This window comes from Panulirus ornatus, chromosome 24 (assembly GCF_036320965.1).
Source record: "Panulirus ornatus isolate Po-2019 chromosome 24, ASM3632096v1, whole genome shotgun sequence".
Taxonomy (NCBI): domain Eukaryota; kingdom Metazoa; phylum Arthropoda; class Malacostraca; order Decapoda; family Palinuridae; genus Panulirus; species Panulirus ornatus.
The window spans coordinates 11,061,014-11,079,553 of NC_092247.1; the positions used below are offsets into that span (position 1 = coordinate 11,061,014).

General features: G+C 45.1%; 1 protein-coding gene across 1 annotated transcript in view; it reads right to left on the reverse strand.

Moving 5' to 3' along the window:
• Window positions 1–18,540, reverse strand: part of LOC139757105 (uncharacterized) — a 54,905-nt gene that overhangs the window by 5,962 nt on the left and 30,403 nt on the right. The gene's annotated exons all lie outside the window — the stretch shown is intronic.

The following is an 18,540-nucleotide window of genomic DNA, read 5'->3' on the forward strand; positions in this document are numbered from 1 at the left end:
GTGGCGTTACCTTGCTACGCGGGAAACGGCAATATATAGAAGGCGACTTGAGGGGACGGGAGCGGGGGGCCAGAAATCCTCCCCTCCTTGTATTTTTTAACTTTCTAAAATGGGAAACAGAAGGAGTCACGCGGGGACTGCTTATCCTCCTCGAAGGCTCAGACTGGGGTGTCTAAATGTGTGTGGATGTAACCAAGATGTGAAAAAAGGAGAGATGGGTAGTATGTTTGAGGAAAGGAACCTGGATGCTTTGGCTCTGAGTGAAACGAAGCTCAAGGGTAAAAGGGAAGAGTGGTTTGGGAATGTCTTGGGAGTAAAGTCAGGGGTTAGTGAGAGGACAAGAGCAAGGGAAGGAGTAGCAGTACTCCTGAAACAGGAGTTGTGGGAGTATGTGATAGAATGTAAGAAAGTAAATTCTCGATTAATATGGGTAAAACTGAAAGTTGATGGAGAGAGATGGGTGATTATTGGAGCATATGCACCTGGGCATGAGAAGAAAGATCATGAGAGGCAAGTGTTTTGGGAGCAGCTGAATGAGTGTGTTAGTGGTTTTGATGCATGAGACCGGGTTATAGTGATGGGTGATTTGAATGCAAAGGTGAGTAATGTGGCAGTTGAAGGAATAATTGGTATACATGGGGTGTTCAGTGTTGTAAATGGAAATGATGAAGAGCTTGTAGATTTATGTGCTGAAAAAGGACTGGTGATTGGGAATACCTGGTTTAAAAAGCGAGATATACATAAGTATACGTATGTAAGTAGGAGAGATGGCCAGAGAGCGTTACTGGATTACGTGTTAATTGACAGGCGCGCGAAAGAGAGACTTTTGGATGTTAATGTGCTGAGAGGTGCAACTGGAGGGATGTCTGATCCTTATCTTGTGGAGGCTAAGGTGAAGATTTGTATGGGTTTTCAGAAAAGAAGAGTGAATGTTGGGGTGAAAGGGTGGTGAGAGTAAGTGAGCTTGGGAAGGAGACTTGTGTGAGGAAGTACCAGGAGAGACTGAGTACAGAATGGAAAAAGGTGAGAACAATGGAAGTAAGGGGAGTGGGGGAGGAATGGGATGTATTTAGGGAATCAGTGATGGATTGCGCAAAAGATGCTTGTGTCATGAGAAGAGTGGGAGGTGGGTTGATTAGAAAGGGTAGTGAGTGGTGGGATGAAGAAGTAAGATTGTTAGTGAAAGAGAAGAGAGAGGCATTTGGACGATTTTTGCAGGGAAAAAATGCAATTGAGTGGGAGATGTATAAAAGAAAGAGACAGGAGGTCAAGAGAAAGGTGCAAGAGGTGAAAAAGAGGGCAAATGAGAGTTGGGGTGAGAGAGTATCATTAAATTTTAGGGAGAATAAAAAGATGTTCTGGAAGGAGGTAAATAAAGTGCGTAAGACAAGGGAGCAAATGGGAACTTCAGTGAAGGGCGCAAACGGGGAGGTGATAACAAGTAGTGGTGATGTGAGAAGGAGATGGAGTGAGTATTTTGAAGGTTTGTTGAATGTGTTTGATGATAGAGTGGCAGATATAGGGTGTTTTGGTCGAGGTGGTGTGCAAAGTGAGAGGGTTAGGGAAAATGATTTGGTAAACAGAGAAGAGGTAGTAAAAGCTTTGCGGAAGATGAAAACCGGCAAGGCAGCAGGTTTTGATGGTATTGCAGTGGAATTTATTAAAAAAGGGGGTGACTGTATTATTGACTGGTTGGTAAGGTTATTTAATGTATGTATGACTCATGGTGAGGTGCCTGAGGATTGGCGGAATGCGTGCATAGTGCCATTGTACAAAGGCAAAGGGGATAAGAGTGAGTGCTCAAATTACAGAGGTATAAGTTTGTTGAGTATTCCTGGTAAATCATATGGGAGGGTATTGACTGAGAGGGTGAAGGCATGTACAGAGCATCAGATTGGGGAAGAGCAGTGTGGTTTCAGAAGTGGTAGAGGATGTGTGGATCAGGTGTTTGCTTTGAAGAATGTATGTGAGAAATACTTAGAAAAGCAAATGGATTTGTATGTAGCATTTATGGATCTGGAGAAGGCATATGATAGAGTTGATAGAGATGCTCTGTGGAAGGTATTAAGAATATATGGTGTGGGAGGCAAGTTGTTAGAAGCGGTGAAAAGTTTTTATCGAGGATGTAAGGCATGTGTACGTGTAGGAAGAGATTGGTTCTCAGTGAATGTAGGTTTGCGGCAGGGGTGTGTGATGTCTCCATGGTTGTTTAATTTGTTTATGGATGGGGTTGTTAGGGAGGTGAATGCAAGAGTTTTGGAAAGAGGGGCAAGTATGAAGTCTGTTGGGGATGAGAGAGCTTGGGAAGTGAGTCAGTTCTTGTTCGCTGATGATACAGCGCTGGTGGCTGATTCATGTGAGAAACTGCAGAAGCTGGTGACTGAGTTTGGTAAAGTGTGTGAAAGAATATATATATATATATATATATATATATATATATATATATATATATATATATATATATATATATATATATATATATATATATATATATAGGGGGGGATAGGGGAGAAAGAATACTTCCCACGTATTCCCTGCGTGTCGTAGAAGGCGACTAAAAAAGGGAAGGGAGCGGGGGGCTGGAAATCCTCCCCTCTTTTTTTTTTTTTTTTTTTTTTTTTCTTTATTTTCCAAAAGAAGGAACAGAGAAGGGGGCCAGGTGAGGGTATTCCCTCAAAGGCCCAGTCCTCTGTTCTTAACGCTACCTCGCTATCGCGGGAAATGGCGAATAGTATAAAAAAAAAAAAAAAAAAAATATATATATATATATATATATATATATATATATATATATATATATATATATATATATATATATATATGCATATATATATATGCATATATATATATATATATATATATATATATATATATATATATATATATATATATATATATATATATATATATATATATATATATATATCGAATAATGAGATGGATGTAATTAGGTTATTCAAATACCCTCTGTCGTCTCAACTACCGTGAAAAATTATAAACATAGAATGTGTCTCACGTATGCCCATTTCACAGTAACAACCATGAACAACTAGCTACCCAATATGAACAACGCTATAACAAATAACAGCAATATGTCCATGATACCACGAATGTAGCAAATTTACGTCGATCATGTCTCAATGTAAGTCCATTTCACGGTCGTTCTCCGCTAGCATGTTGTGTGTATGAACGTTGATATTGTACGTCGGTGTAACAATCATTGAATCAAAAGGAAAATGTAAAGAAGTAACTCGGGAGATAAGCTTTGAAAATTGTGTATATACCATCACTGGCCGGTAGTGTGTGTGTGTGTGTGTGTGTGTGTGTGTGTGTGTAATCAATTAATTACCTATTCGTACTGTACGGGGAAGGGCTTCTAAAATCGTGGGGTCCCATCACTTGAGTGAGTGTGTGTGTGTGTGTGTGTGTGTGTGTGTATGCTCATCCCTGGCCAAAGGCTCTTCTGTGTCTTCCTCAGCACAGCTGCGATGGGACGGATGATAGAGGCCATGTATAAGCCCAGTTAACTTGTGTACTATGCAAGCAAACTGATTATTATCCAACACCTTAAAGAAATGAATTGTTCAGTCCAAGGTTCACCGTTTTCTTCTGACTTCATAATGCCAAAGATGATCTAGGAAGAGGGGCCAAATGAAAGAAGAGAACAGGATGTGGTGCGTGTCGTTGAAGTTTACCACAGAAACCTGGGAAACACGGCCGCGGAGGGTCGAGTGCCACGGTTGTTGAGGACAACTGACTCGTGAGAGACGCATAGACGCGCGGAGGGACAGGCGGGCAGTCACACCAACGATGGGTCGTCGGGAGAACAGATACAAGGATGGTCGGACTTAGGAAGGGCGGACGAGCGAGGGGTGACCGGGAGGACAGACTGACCCTGGTGATGGTATAGGTAATAGTAGAGATGGTCCAGGTCTTGGGGAGGTGGTGGTAGAGATGGTCCAGGTCTTGGGGAGGTGGTGGTAGAGATGGTCCAGGTCTTGGGGAGGTGGTGGTAGAGATGGTCCAGGTCTTGGGGAGGTGGTGGTAGAGATGGTCCAGGTCTTGGGGAGGTGGTGGTAGAGATGGTCCAGGTCTTGGGGAGGTGGTGGTGGAGATGGTCCAGGTCTTGGGGAGGTGGTGGTAGAGATGGTCCAGGTCTTGGGGAGGTGATGGTATTGATGGTCAATGTCTTGGGGAGGTGATGGTAGAGATGGTCCAGGTCTTGGGGAGGTGGTGGTAGAGATGGTCCAGGTCTTGGGGAGGTGGTGGTAGAGATGGTCCAGGTCTTGGGGAGGTGGTGGTAGAGATGGTCCAGGTCTTGGGAGGTGATGGTATTGATGGTCAATGTCTTGAGGAGGTGATGGTAGAGATGGTCCAGGTCTTGGGGAGGTGGTGGTAGAGATGGTCCAGGTCTTGGGGAGGTGGTGGTAGAGATGGTCCAGGTCTTGGGGAGGTGATGGTAGAGATGGTCCAGGTCTTGGGAGGTGATGGTATTGATGGTCAATGTCTTGGGGAGGTGATGGTAGAGATGGTCCAGGTCTTGGGGAGGTGATGGTAGAGATGGTCCAGGTCTTGGGGAGGTGATGGTAGAGATGGTCCAGGTCTTGGGGAGGTGATGGTAGAGATAGTCCAGGTCTTGGAGTTACTGATAAAAATGGTTCAGATCTTCAAGGCAATGGTATGATGAGATGGTTACTCCAGCAAGAGAAGGGAGTGGGGGGGGGGGACCTCTTTGGCTGAGGCGGGCTATACACACACTGCTACGTACGCCCAGGAAGGAAGCCATTTGATGGCGTCTTGGAATTCTTCTGGAAGCTGCCCCTACCCCAATTTCCCATTTTTGACAAAGGATAGATATGAAGAAGAAAAGGAGGAATAGAGAAATTCTGGAAATGGGAGAAATAGAAGATGTGTTGGAGGAGGACAGAGATTCCGCAGAACAAAGGGGAAGCAGATGTGCAGAAAGGAAGGGACGGAGGTGTTGCAGAAGGAAGGATCAGTCATATGTGTTGCAGAGGGGAAGAGTTATGCAGAGTTAGTGCAGAAGGAAGGGGCAGGCAGAAGTAGAGCACTGGGGAGAATAGACATATTGCAGAGGGGAGAAACAGACAGACGTGTTGCAGTGGTAAGGTGCTCAGAGAAGTGGCGCAGAGGGTAGGAACAGAGAGAAGTGGGGCAGAGGAGTGGAACAGATAGAAATGGTGCAGAAGGTAGGAATAGACAGACGTCGTGCAGAGGGAAGGAACAGACAGAGGTAGTGGAGAAGGGAGGAACAAGACAAAAATGATGCAGAGGGTAGGAACAGACACCAGTGGTGTAGAGGGAAGGAACAGACAGACGTGATACAGAGGGGAGGAAAAGACAGAAGTGGTGTAGAGGGTAGGAACAGATAGACGTGATGCAGATGGGAGGAACAGACACCACTGTTGGCAGAGGGGAGGAACAGACAGACGTGATGCAAAGGGGTTGAAGGGAAAACTCTGGCTGGCTGATTGGTTCGTTAGTACAAAAGGAAGGGCACGGGATAATGGACGAGGGTCTCTCGGTAAATATGATTAGGGGATTTTTACATCTGTATTAGGGAAGGTATGTACTGTGGCTGGTCCCTCTTAATGACGGAGGCCAGAGAAATGTGGGTCTTATGAGGCAAGACTGTGCTGTGAGGGTGTTGTGAGAGGAGTCTGTCTGTTGTGAGGGATGTGAGGGTAGTGGGGGAGATGAATGTGTGGATGCTGTGAGGGGATAGTGTATGGGTGTGGAGGGGGTTCGGGGATCTTTGGAGAAAAGGCTTAAAGGATGTTGTAAGAGGAGTCTATACAGGGGTTTTCAAGGGAGGTAATATACATTACGTGAAAGGAAAAAACCATTTCTGAGAAAGACTACGTTTACTGTGAAGGAAGGACAGACATGTAACGAATGACTGTGAGTTAAGGATTGTTTTACCTGTTTAACTGAACATCCCACCTGATATTGTAAGAAGACATCACAGATGAAGGTATCGTGAGGCGAGAGCCTTGTCTGCCGAAGGGAAAATATTACATGTATTGTAAGGAGAGACAACATATGTTATTAAAGGATTTCCCCTCTCTTGTGAGGTGTGTGTGTGTATGTTGCTAAGTGGGAATTGTCCTTTGAGGGAAGACTAAGGTATAGTTGTTAAGGGAGAATGTGGTGCGAGGGGTGACTATGTAGGCTGTAAGGAGACACTGTGTTGCGAGGAAAGACTTTACGGGCGTCACGTAGGGCAGCTGTGTTGTGTAGAGAGAGTATCTGATGTTGTGAGAGGCGTCAAGAGTGTGTGGGAGACGAGGCGATGTGCAGAGGAGACCGTGAGAGCGTCATGAAGGAGGAGCGTGTACCTCGGGAAGACCTCGCATGTTGTGAAAAGGAGAATGATTATTGTGAGGTTGAGGAGGAGGCCGTTGCTGTGAGAGGGAACATGATAGGTTATTGCAACATACAAGTCCCCCGAGGCACCGTGAGACAGACAGTGAGGCCTTTAGCGTTTCTGTCTCCCAAGGAACAGACAGTATACCGCTGGCTGGCTTCATGAAGATATCAGGTCCTCGCCAACCATTTGACTCACTTAAGATATCATCCCTTCCATAACGCTGGTGTTCGCTCTCCACCCCCTCCCCCAACTCCACTCCTTCCTCTCCCACTCTCAAACCCCTCCCGGGAATCCGGTCAGCTTAACCCCTCTCTCTCACGCCCACTCTTGGTAAAATCTGGCCCTAATTCAGCCATTTTCTCAACCAGTCCAAATTTCACTCTATTAGCTTAAGTTATCCCTTAGTGAATATAATTTTCCGTGCTTTTAGGGAGCTCTTAATGCTGGGGATAATTTCCATTTGCAAAACCAGTTTAAAGCAGAGAGAAAGCTGAACTGTTTTATGCACGAGGGAAGCCTTGTTCCCTCTGTAACTGCAAGATAACCTTTACATATTGTACTCCATATTGCAAGATGTACTTTGCACATTACGTCAGCATTAACGCCGGTCCCCACCTGCTTCACAGTAACTGGGGAACGCAGGAGAAGTACTGACGGGGAGGAAATGGGGCGCGTGGGGAGTAAACTAGAGCAGAAACATACCTCATGGGTTAGTTTATGGGGAGAACAGACGGAAGCAGGAGAGGCAAAGGGGTGATGCACAGAGACACGTGGCGAGCACGCAAGGAGGTACGGGGGAAGAGGAAGAGAACCACAAAAGATGCACAAGAGAAGAGGAGTACAGAAGGGGAGTTGGTGTACGTAATACCACAGGAGGAACACACAAGGGATCACCTGAGAAACACAAAGGCGGCAAAGGAGATGAAAAAGGGGAGCTCGGGAAAGCGATGGGGAAGCCTAGGTGAAGCACAAGGAAAGTATAGAGGTGAACAATGAGAATAAAGGGGCTGCAGATGCGGAGTACAGCAGTAAGTACAGAAAGGGGGTTCCTAGGAAGGAGACATAGTGGGAATTTTTATGGGTATTAGGGTGCAAAAGAGGCGATATGGGGAACACAGAAAGAGCAGAAGGGGAAAGGGGGCGAGGGAGGAGCATATCAGCACATAGGAGAAGTTTACGGGTGCATAGAAGGAGCACAGGGGAGGATAATGAGAGGGTAGGAAAGTCCGTGGGATTATTCTCTACCGGTAGGAAACATTTCCTTCAAGAAGGAAACATTCTTCAAGACAAGTGACAATCACCAAGGTCTGGAAACATTCTCTAAGGGCTGGGGAAAAAAAAAGATACCTATCCTTTTATTCATCTATGTCGTGAAGAGATCCCATTTCTGATACCATGTTATGGAAGAACCTAAGCTTATACTACACTGGAGTTTTCCAACGAACTACTCTTCAAGCACCCTAAGTAACAAGGTGTTTAGGCACTGCTTCTGGTCCTGAGAATATATAACCTTAATGAAAATCCTTACTAATGCACGATTTTTCCTAACGTAAACAGTTTTCCAATCTCTGTCATCCTTCCGTCAAGACGTGCAGTCTAGAGAGAGAGAGAGAGAGAGAGAGAGAGAGAGAGAGAGAGAGAGAGAGAGAGAGAGAGAGAGAGAGAGAGAGAGAGAGAGAGAGAGAGAGAGAGAGAGAGAGAGAGAGAGAGAGAGAGAGAGAGAGAGAGAGAGAGAGAGAGAGAGAGAGAGAGAGAGAGAGAGAGAGAGAGAGAGAGAGAGAGAGAGAGAGAGAGAGAGAGAGAGAGAGAGAGAGAGAGAGAGAGAGAGAGAGAGAGAGAGAGAGAGAGAGAGAGAGAGAGAGAGAGAGAGAGAGAGAGAGAGAGAGAGAGAGAGAGAGAGAGAGAGAGAGAGAGAGAGAGAGAGAGAGAGAGAGAGAGAGAGAGAGAGAGAGAGAGAGAGAGAGAGAGAGAGAGAGAGAGAGAGAGAGAGAGAGAGAGAGAGAGAGAGAGAGAGAGAGAGAGAGAGAGAGAGAGAGAGAGAGAGAGAGAGAGAGAGAGAGAGAGAGAGAGAGAGAGAGAGAGAGAGAGAGAGAGAGAGAGAGAGAGAGAGAGAGAGAGAGAGAGAGAGAGAGAGAGAGAGAGAGAGAGAGAGAGAGAGAGAGAGAGAGAGAGAGAGAGAGAGAGAGAGAGAGAGAGAGAGAGAGAGAGAGAGAGAGAGAGAGAGAGAGAGAGAGAGAGAGAGAGAGAGAGAGAGAGAGAGAGAGAGAGAGAGAGAGAGAGAGAGAGAGAGAGAGAGAGAGAGAGAGAGAGAGAGAGAGAGAGAGAGAGAGAGAGAGAGAGAGAGAGAGAGAGAGAGAGAGAGAGAGAGAGAGAGAGAGAGAGAGAGAGCATTCAAGACAGGTAGCCTCCTTCCCCGAAAGTCATCAGCGACACAACAACACATGAATCAGCTGTCACCCCCACCCCAGCGGGACTGAAGATCATCACCATACAACTCCCAAAGAACAAAAGGAGTCCTCTCCTGCTCACAAGAGCAACTTCCCTTCTGAAGTTCCATATCCTTTGTTCCCATAAGAAGACGGGGACGCGACGCTACACAACGGCAAGTTAGACAGTGCTAAGCCACCAGGGGGACTGCCAGAGGAGATTATGACCCTTAAGTTACTTCCACGAGTGCTCATGGAGCCTCATAAGGAGTCAACAGCCACTAGCAAAGCCGTCTGCATCTCTCAGGCTGAAGGGTCACCTTCAGGTGGATACAAACAAGACGGACGCACAGGAAAGAAGTGGTCTTACGAGAGAAGTTAAAGGAGAGGTGTAGCGCCAGAGAGGTGGCCAGACACAGCAACACCAGTGGCCAGACCTGTAGCGAGCACTATGGCCAGACACATAGCAACACCAGTCGGCCAGGCCTGTAGCAAACACTACGGCCAGAAATGTAGCAAGATCTGTGGCTAGACCTGCAGCAAGACCTAAGGCCAGACCTATATAGAAAGACCTGTGGCCAGACCTGCAGTGCTGAGAGATCATTACAGTGAAGTCCTGACTGAGGCCTCACCTCCTCCCTACTCTTACACCCTCTTCTCTGTCTCCTTTCCTCCATTCCCCATCCTCGCCCTCCTAGTCCTCATCCTCCTAGCCCTCCCTATCCTTTCAGCTCTCCCCAACCTACCAACCCTTCCCATCCCGCCAACCCTCCCCACCTAGCCAGCTCTCCCCACTCTACCAGTCCAGGAACGGTATACTCAAGAATAGGGATTCACATACAGTCATTGAAATCACGAGGCAAAGACAGGTATAAACACACACAAACACACAAAACCAATAGCGACTCGTGTCAGCTATGGATCAAAATCATCTTTATCCTCCCACGTTACCAATCTTTATGCCTATTGCTGACGACGCATTCGTAGTAGAGAAGGAGGCTACTGTGAGCTCATTACTCTAAGACTCTTAATTCTGTGTAGATTTACGTAAAATGTATGTATCATCTTACGGAGAAGGTTAGAAATGTGCAGAAAATCGATCGAATGGAAGACCCAGAGGTAATCTAAGAGATGAAGAAAATGTGGTATACGGATGTACATCTACAATACTAAAGTCACAGATAAATGGATGAATGTGAGTGCAAGAACAACGAAAATTCCAAGCAAGTTCATAAAGTCAAACGAAGTCTGAGAGAACGGACCCTAAAAGTGTAGAATTTCATCTCCTGTAGATACACACAGATAATAAGACACGTAACCAAACACATACACACATACTGACATCTCCTCTCCCTCCAGAACACTCTAAACAGCTTCCAGAATCTGTCGAACCACGACTGTAGTCATGTTCGTCTGGCTTCTTTCCAGTTATGTCCTCACCCTTAACCTCTTACGAGGCCCCAGCCCTCTCCTCTGCTGGCTCAGTCCACCAAACCTCTCAGCGACACTTCAGAAAGCTAAGCTCCATCACCAAATCTTCCACCTATCGGCTAGGCATCGTTCATCAGGGAGAACTCCCTCACTGAACATGAGAACATAAAAAAAAAATCTTTAGTTTTCTTCGAAGCTCGCCTATGACTCCACCAGTTGGTCTTCCTCCTCATCTACCATTCGACAGGGATTCCAAGAAAAGGCGTGGAAAAAGACATGCACGATCATCCTTGACCCCTTTTATACCCTCTCACCTCTGTTCAGTACCCCACTCACCACCGTCATCTCGTTGCAATCGAGATGACGGTGCAGTGTGGCATTACCGCCGCTTTCAGCTCATAAGAGCTCGTACAGACCCAGCACAAGTATGGCTTACAAAAATGGCCTAGTATTACCCACTGTAAACATCAGCAACAGCTGACCTCCGCCCATGTTCATGCATAAGGGCTGCTCAGTATCGGACTATGATTTTATGTTCTCCCAAATGCTTATATTGCACACATATTCTTTGACTCTGGTTGTAGTTGATTCAACAAACCTTTACTTGTCGTCATCTTTATCACTACTATGATAAAAATAATGATAATGATAATAATAATGATAATAATAATAATAATGATAATAATAGTATTAATAATGATAGTAATAATAATGGTAAATTTACTATCATAATTAATATTAAGGTTGTGTTTATCATCGTTATCAATTACCTGTTCATATGTTTCGGACACGGGGAGAGGAGGAACAAAGAAAGACTGGCTGCGAGGATATACTTGTCAAAAGTGGAGGGAGAACAAAAGGGAGGGGGAGATAGAAAAAGAGAAGGGTAGGACGCAGTGAAAGAGGCTTTGGGGTATCTGGGTCTGAATATTCAGAAGAAGGAGAGGCGTGCATGGGATGGAATATATTGGATCACCGTGTGCATGAAGGACGTCGTGTTGTCACTGGGAAGAATCAGGAAATATAAAGCGGTGAAGGTAAACTACACAACAGTCTGTTGGGCTTGGCTTGGCTTCCGTGCCAATACGCTATACAGGAAGGCTAGAGAATGGACGTGTGCAAAAGAGGCTATTTTCTTAGTTTGTTTCTAAAATGCTATGGCGGGAAAAGCAACCAAGCATCACAAATATCATTATTGCTATCATTACCTTCTGTGCACACTGGATGTTGGTTGGTGGAGGAAATAGGTGGGGAGCTGGGTGATAGGTGGAGAAGTGGGTGGTCATTGGGAGTGGTAGGTGGGACATTGGGGAACAGTGGTGGATTGGAAGGTCAGTGGGTATGTATAGTGTCAGTGGAGAGATAAGTCGGGGCTTGGGAAGACAAAGATCTCGAGGAAGTGGAGAGTCTGTGGTACGTGGGGACTCAAGAGATGAATTATGTGTGAGGTGGAGGGTATTTGTGGAAGCGGAAGAACGATGGGGAAGTAGAGTTTTATTGGTAAGAAGTGGGATCTGCATGGATGGATAAGCCTCGAGTAGGAAGAAGAGGAGGGTCAGTGGGGAGATGAAAGATCGGCTGGAGATATACTGGGTTGGACTGAATTTGGAGCGCCATTGAGAAAGTTTAGGGTCAGTGAGGTATTGGAGAGTATGAGGGTAGATGGACGGTGGAGTAGTGGTGTGGTGGGCAGGATAGGGTGGGATTGAGGGTTGACAGGGGAGAGGAGGGAGGAAAAACGGGAAGCTGGCCTGTGTCTGGTGACGAAGGGAAAGTCCTATGACGGCATTTATAGAAGGCTCTTGACGGTGCGTTGAGGGGAGCTGCTGGCACCAGGTAGCTACAGGACGGGAGAGCAAGGTCGGCAGAGATAGTGGGAAGAGAAGAGCGATGAGAGAGCGTCCCGGGGGAGCAACATCGTCGGTGCACACACCCGCCGAGAGTGTCATCTGCGTCTGTCTCTCTTGCACAATACCCGTCTCAGTATTATGTGCTGGTGAGCTCCCTCGGCCGCTCCCTCCACACCAGACCTGTGTTGAGAGGGCTGGGCCTCTACCCTTTTGTTGTGGTTGGAAAGTGTGTTTGTTGGATCATTTCTAGTGCGTTTTCAGTTACTCATTTGTACTGTGCGAGGAGTCCTGTACTCGTCGGGCCCCATCCCTTGATCCTTATTATACGGTCTCTCAAACTTATGTATACTTTAGTACTCAGCTTATTTCATGTTCCTAACTCTTATACCATAAAAGAATTCTTTGCAAGTTTTCTAACAAGTTTCTTATGTAATTACCTACTTATAATTACGAATTTGTATTCTTCGGGAAGGTAGTTTTACACCCATATAGGTGTGTGCGTGTGAGTGTGCGTGTGTGGCTTCTGCTTTGGGATTATTTGAATCTGCATATGGAAGGGTATCTTCACACTCATGTGGGACTAATTACATCCCCGCTTCACTCCATCTTCATTCAGCCTGTTCCGTATATCCACTATCCTCCAGCTGAAGAAGTGTTGTGTCCTCACGTCTTCTCTGACACTCACCTCGCCCAGGTTCATGTTACGTCCTCTGGTTCTAAAGGCCCATTGAATTCCAAGGAACTGGTCCGAGTTAACCTCCTCGAGGCTTCCTAGGAACTTGAGGATAATTACTGTGTCTTCCCTTATCCTCCTTTTCTTCACTGTGGGCAGGTTGGAGACCTACCCGCCTCTCTTCATATTCCATCTCATCGTTAACATTCTTCTTCTGTTGTGTGATTACTAATCGTGATCACTGTTCACTGAGTTGAAGAGGTGGTTATGTCACTCGTAAGGCCACACCTGTGAAACTCGTGTATATGTACCATGTCTTAACCTAACGTATACACACAAACACCCCAAGTTAGGCCAGGTGTTCAGTCATTGAACTTTCCCCGAAGGGGTTGGTGTTAAGCCGGCTCCCCTAGACGAGACTTGAACGCTGGTTCGTTAGATTGGTGGGTCAGAGCGCTAACCATCGCACCGCCGCAATTGTGTGTGTGTGTGTGTGTGTGTGTGTGTGTGTGTGTGTGTGTGTGTGTGTGTGTGTGTGTGTGTGTGTGTGTGTGTGTGTGTACCCACAGTGTGGGTTATCATGGCATCTTTTTCATCTCATCTCATCCCAGCTGAGATGCTTATACTCTCCGGAACTAGGCGTTCTCCTCATTCGTTCGTCTGCTTCAAGAACCCTTCCTTGGTTATCCTGCTTTTCAATCATTTCCTCTATCATTTCCATCATAACTTTTTTCTCCAGCGTTTTCACTCTGGACTTGTCTGGTGTTTGCTTCTCCTCTTTGGCTCTCTCCTCTTCCGTCCTGTGGCTGAGCGCCCCACTCTCTTAGCCTACTCGTCCTTTTGTTTTGATTGGCTCTCATCTCAGTGCTGGCGTCTCTGTTCCTGCCCGCGGGTTCTACTTCTTGTCGTCCATTTTACGTGGGATGGCCTCAATAATTCCGTGTTTATTCAATCTGGTTTCACGTAATTGTTTTCTAAGGCAACTTGTTATCGTTTCTTGGGAATGGATTCCTCTGCTGACCAGTCTCGTGGACTCTACAACTCCCTGAATGTCGGTAGACCTTCGTCTCGTTTCACTGACCTCTGGAGTCATGAAATTTTGTGAGAAAAATATCAATTTCTCAAAAGTAAGCTAAGATGTGGCCCTTCAGTCATAGGTCTTATTCATTTCGTTTATCGCCATTTCTACTTTCCAATCAAATGTTTTCATTTGACTTCCTCTTTTCACCTGTTTCCTTCCTTCCAAGTCCAATTCATGTACGCATGTAAGACTGTTTCTGCCACATATGTCTATATATATATACGGGACATCTATATGAGTTCACATGTGACTAATTTGGTTCACCAGGATGAACTCGCTCAAGCCTGTTGGCGTGGTTTCTGATCTCGCCACTACAACATTAAGAGTTTCAGTGGGTTTACGTCAATTTTCCATTGAGCAATCACAAGATATACTCTTTGGAGCTCTTGTTTAACTGGTATAGCTTTGCAGTATTACTACGTCGACCATTAATCACTAACTGTAAGATTACCTTTCACTTTCATGTTATATCTCAATAACGGCAACGGGGAGCCATTCTTAATCACCACCCATCTACACTCCCTCAAGGGGCAATTAAGACCTTAATTTTCGATTCCATGTCACCTACTGGTGTTTAATCCTCCCCCCACTTAGATCCAGTAGCGTTCCTCATTTGCTGAAATCGCCTTAGGTCCAGGGAAATCTTACAGCTTCTTCGACCGGAACTTATTCTTTTTCATTTAACTGATCTTCTTTTAAAAGTTACGCTTTCCATTTCGTTAAGTCATTCATTCAATTCTCCCCGTTTTTCCCTTGACAGTCTCTCTCTCTCCCACCCGCAGCGATCTCTCGAAGAAACATACTCGGGTTTGAAGTCAGGCCTTCTACCCAGTCGTTTACACATCTAGAGAAAGAATGACCCTATGGCCAAGATCTATATACCACTCGTTCCAAAAGCTTACGACGACAAGATTTATATAACACTCGTTCCAAAAGCTAACGACGACAAGATTTATATACCACTCGTTCCAAAAGCTTACGACGACAAGATTTATATACCACTCGTTCCAAAAGCTTACGACGACAAAATCTATATACCACTCGTTCCAAAAGCTTACGACGACAAGATTTATATAACACTCGTTCCAAAAGCTTACGACGACAAGATTTATATAACACTCGTTTCAAAAGCTTTTTTTTTTTTTTTTTTATACTTTGTCGCTGTCTCCCGCGTTTGCGAGGTAGCGCAAGGAAACAGACGAAAGAAATGGCCCAACCCCCCCCCCCCCATACACATGTACATACACACGTCCACACACGCAAATATACATACCTACACAGCTTTCCATGTTTTACCCCAGACGCTTCACATGCCTTGATTCAATCCACTGACAGCACGTCAACCCCTGTATACCACATCGCTCCAATTCACTCTATTCCTTGCCCTCCTTTCACCCTCCTGCATGTTCAGGCCCCGATCACACAAAATCTTTTTCACTCCATCTTTCCACCTCCAATTTGGTCTCCCTCTTCTCCTCGTTCCCTCCACCTCCGACACATATATCCTCTTGGTCAATCTTTCCTCACTCATTCTCTCCATGTGCCCAAACCATTTCAAAACACCCTCTTCTGCTCTCTCAACCACGCTCTTTTTATTTCCACACATCTCTCTTACCCTTACGTTACTTACTCGATCAAACCACCTCACACCACACATTGTCCTCAAACATCTCATTTCCAGCACATCCATCCTCCTGCGCACAACTCTATCCATAGCCCACGCCTCGCAACCATACAACATTGTTGGAACCACTATTCCTTCAAACATACCCATTTTTGCTTTCCGAGATAATGTTCTCGACTTCCACACATTTTTCAAGGCTCCCAAAATTTTCGCCCCCTCCCCCACCCTATGATCCACTTCCGCTTCCATGGTTCATCCGCTGACAGATCCACTCCCAGATATCTAAAACACTTCACTTCCTCCAGTTTTTCTCCATTCAAACTCACCTCCCAATTGACTTGACCCTCAACCCTACTGTACCTAATAACCTTGCTCTTATTCACATTTACTCTTAACTTTCTTCTTCCACACACTTTACCAAACTCAGTCACCAGCTTCTGCAGTTTCTCACATGAATCAGCCACCAGCGCTGTATCATCAGCGAACAACAACTGACTCACTTCCCAAGCTCTCTCATCCCCAACAGACTTCATACTTGCCCCTCTTTCCAGGACTCTTGCATTTACCTCCCTAACAACCCCATCCATAAACAAATTAAACAACCATGGAGACATCACACACCCCTGCCGGAAAACCTACATTCACTGAGAACCAATCACTTTCCTCTCTTCCTACACGTACACATGCCTTACATCCTCGATAAAAACTTTTCACTGCTTCTAACAACTTGCCTCCCACACCATATATTCTTAATACCTTCCACAGAGCATCTCTATCAACTCTATCATATGCCTTCTCCAGATCCATAAATGCTACATACAAATCCATTTGCTTTTCTAAGTATTTCTCACATACATTCTTCAAAGCAAACACCTGATCCACACATCCTCTACCACTTCTGAAACCGCACTGCTCTTCCCCAATCTGATGCTCTGTACATGCCTTCACCCTCTCAATCAATACCCTCCCATATAATTTACCAGGAATACTCAACAAACTTATACCTCTGTAATTTGAGCACTCACTCTTATCCCCTTTGCCTTTGTACAATGGCACTATGCACGCATTCCGCCAATCCTCAGGCACCTCACCATGAGTCATACATACATTAAATAACCTTACCAACCAGTCAACAATACAGTCACCCCCTTTTTTAATAAATTCCACTGCAGTACCATCCAAACCTTCAAAAGCTTACGAGGACAAAATCTCTATACCACTCGTTCCAAAAGCTTACGACTACAAGATCTCTATACCATTCGTTCCAAAAGCTTGCGACGACAAGGTCTATATACCACTCGTTCCAAAAGTTTACTACGACAAGATCTATATACCACTCGTTCCAAAAGCTCACGACGACAAGATCTATATACCACTCGTTCCAAATTTACTACGAATAGATCTATATCCCACTCGTTCCAAATTTACTACGACAAGATCTATATACCACTCGTTCCAAAAGCTTACTACAAGATCTATATACCACTCGTTCCACTTCACTACTCATGAATGCGAGGTACAGTTTTGGTCTGTCACTCACCAAGCCCGTATTCAATATTTTTGTTGTTGTTTCGTTGTTCTTTTTCTCTAATCTTTGCTATAATGTCACAACAGCAACACATCGCTCTCAGAAGTGCCACAAGAACACCACAGCAACGATACATATACACTACAGGAGTACTAATCTACCACTGACACTCCACCCCTGTGTCAGAGCAACACCACTGCAGGACAGAGTCACCACAATAGCATCACCTGACGCCAGAAGCAGCCCCAAGACAGCTAAACCCATCCCCATGTCAGTGTAACTTATGTATACATGACATCAGTTTCTGGGGCTGTCTTCTGTACCAGATATCTCGGTCTGTGGCTTCATCTGTTCCCTGGTTAAAAGGCCTGATGATCTCTCTGTTGTTAGAAGTTGCAGCTCTTAAACTCGTACCTACACTAGTCTGGTGCACCAGTGAGGAACTCATCTGATTCATATCTGATTCTTATCTGGTGTCTCGAATAATTTCGCATCAGTAAACTAGCGTAATCCTGCGATATACATCGTACGCTCCCTAATATTTTTCATGGTTTTTGCTGGGTCTGGTTGGCATATTCTTTCCAGTCTAGCCTGTTGGGAAATGACCAGTGTAGACCCCGTTGTTCACCAACGTGAGACGAAGAGTAATTTGAGTACATAGTATTCGAATAGTTATTTCCTATTAGCCAGGTCTAGCGGTAGCATTCCCGCCTGATGCACAGGGGTACCCGGTTCGATCCTAGCTGTTGGAGGGTTGTATGTTATATATATATATATATATATATATATATATATATATATATATATATATATATATATATATATATATATATATATATATTATCCCTGGGGATAGGGGAGAAAGAATACTTCCCACGTATTCCCTGCGTGTCGTAGAAGGCGACTAAAAGGGGAGGGAGCGGGGGGCTGGAAATCCTCCCCTCTCATTAATTTTTTTTTTAATTTTCCAAAAGAAGGAACAGAGAAGGGGTCCAGGTGAGGATATTCCCTCAAAAGCCCAGTTCTCTGTTCTTAACGCTACCTCGCTAACGCGGGAAATGGCGAATAGTTTGAAAGAAAGAAAAGAATATATATATATATATATATATATATATATATATATATATATATATATATATATATATATATATATATATATATATATAGGGTTGAGGGTCAAGTCAACTGGGAGGTAAGTTTGAATGGAGAAAAACTGGAGGAAGTAAAGTGTTTTAGATATCTGGGAGTGGATCTGGCAGCGGATGGAACCATGGAAGCGGAAGTGAATCATAGGGTGGGGGAGGGGGCGAAAATTCTGGGAGCATCGAAAAATGTGTGGAAGTGGAGAACATTATCTCGGAAAGCAAAAATGGGTATGCTTGAAGGAATAGTGGTTCCATCAATGTTGTATGGTTGCGAGGCGTGGGCTATGGATGGAGTTGTGCGCAGGAGGGTGGATGTGCTGGAAATGAGATGTCTGAGGACAATGTGTGGTGTGAGGTGGTTTGATCGAGTAAGTAATGTAAGGGTAAGAGA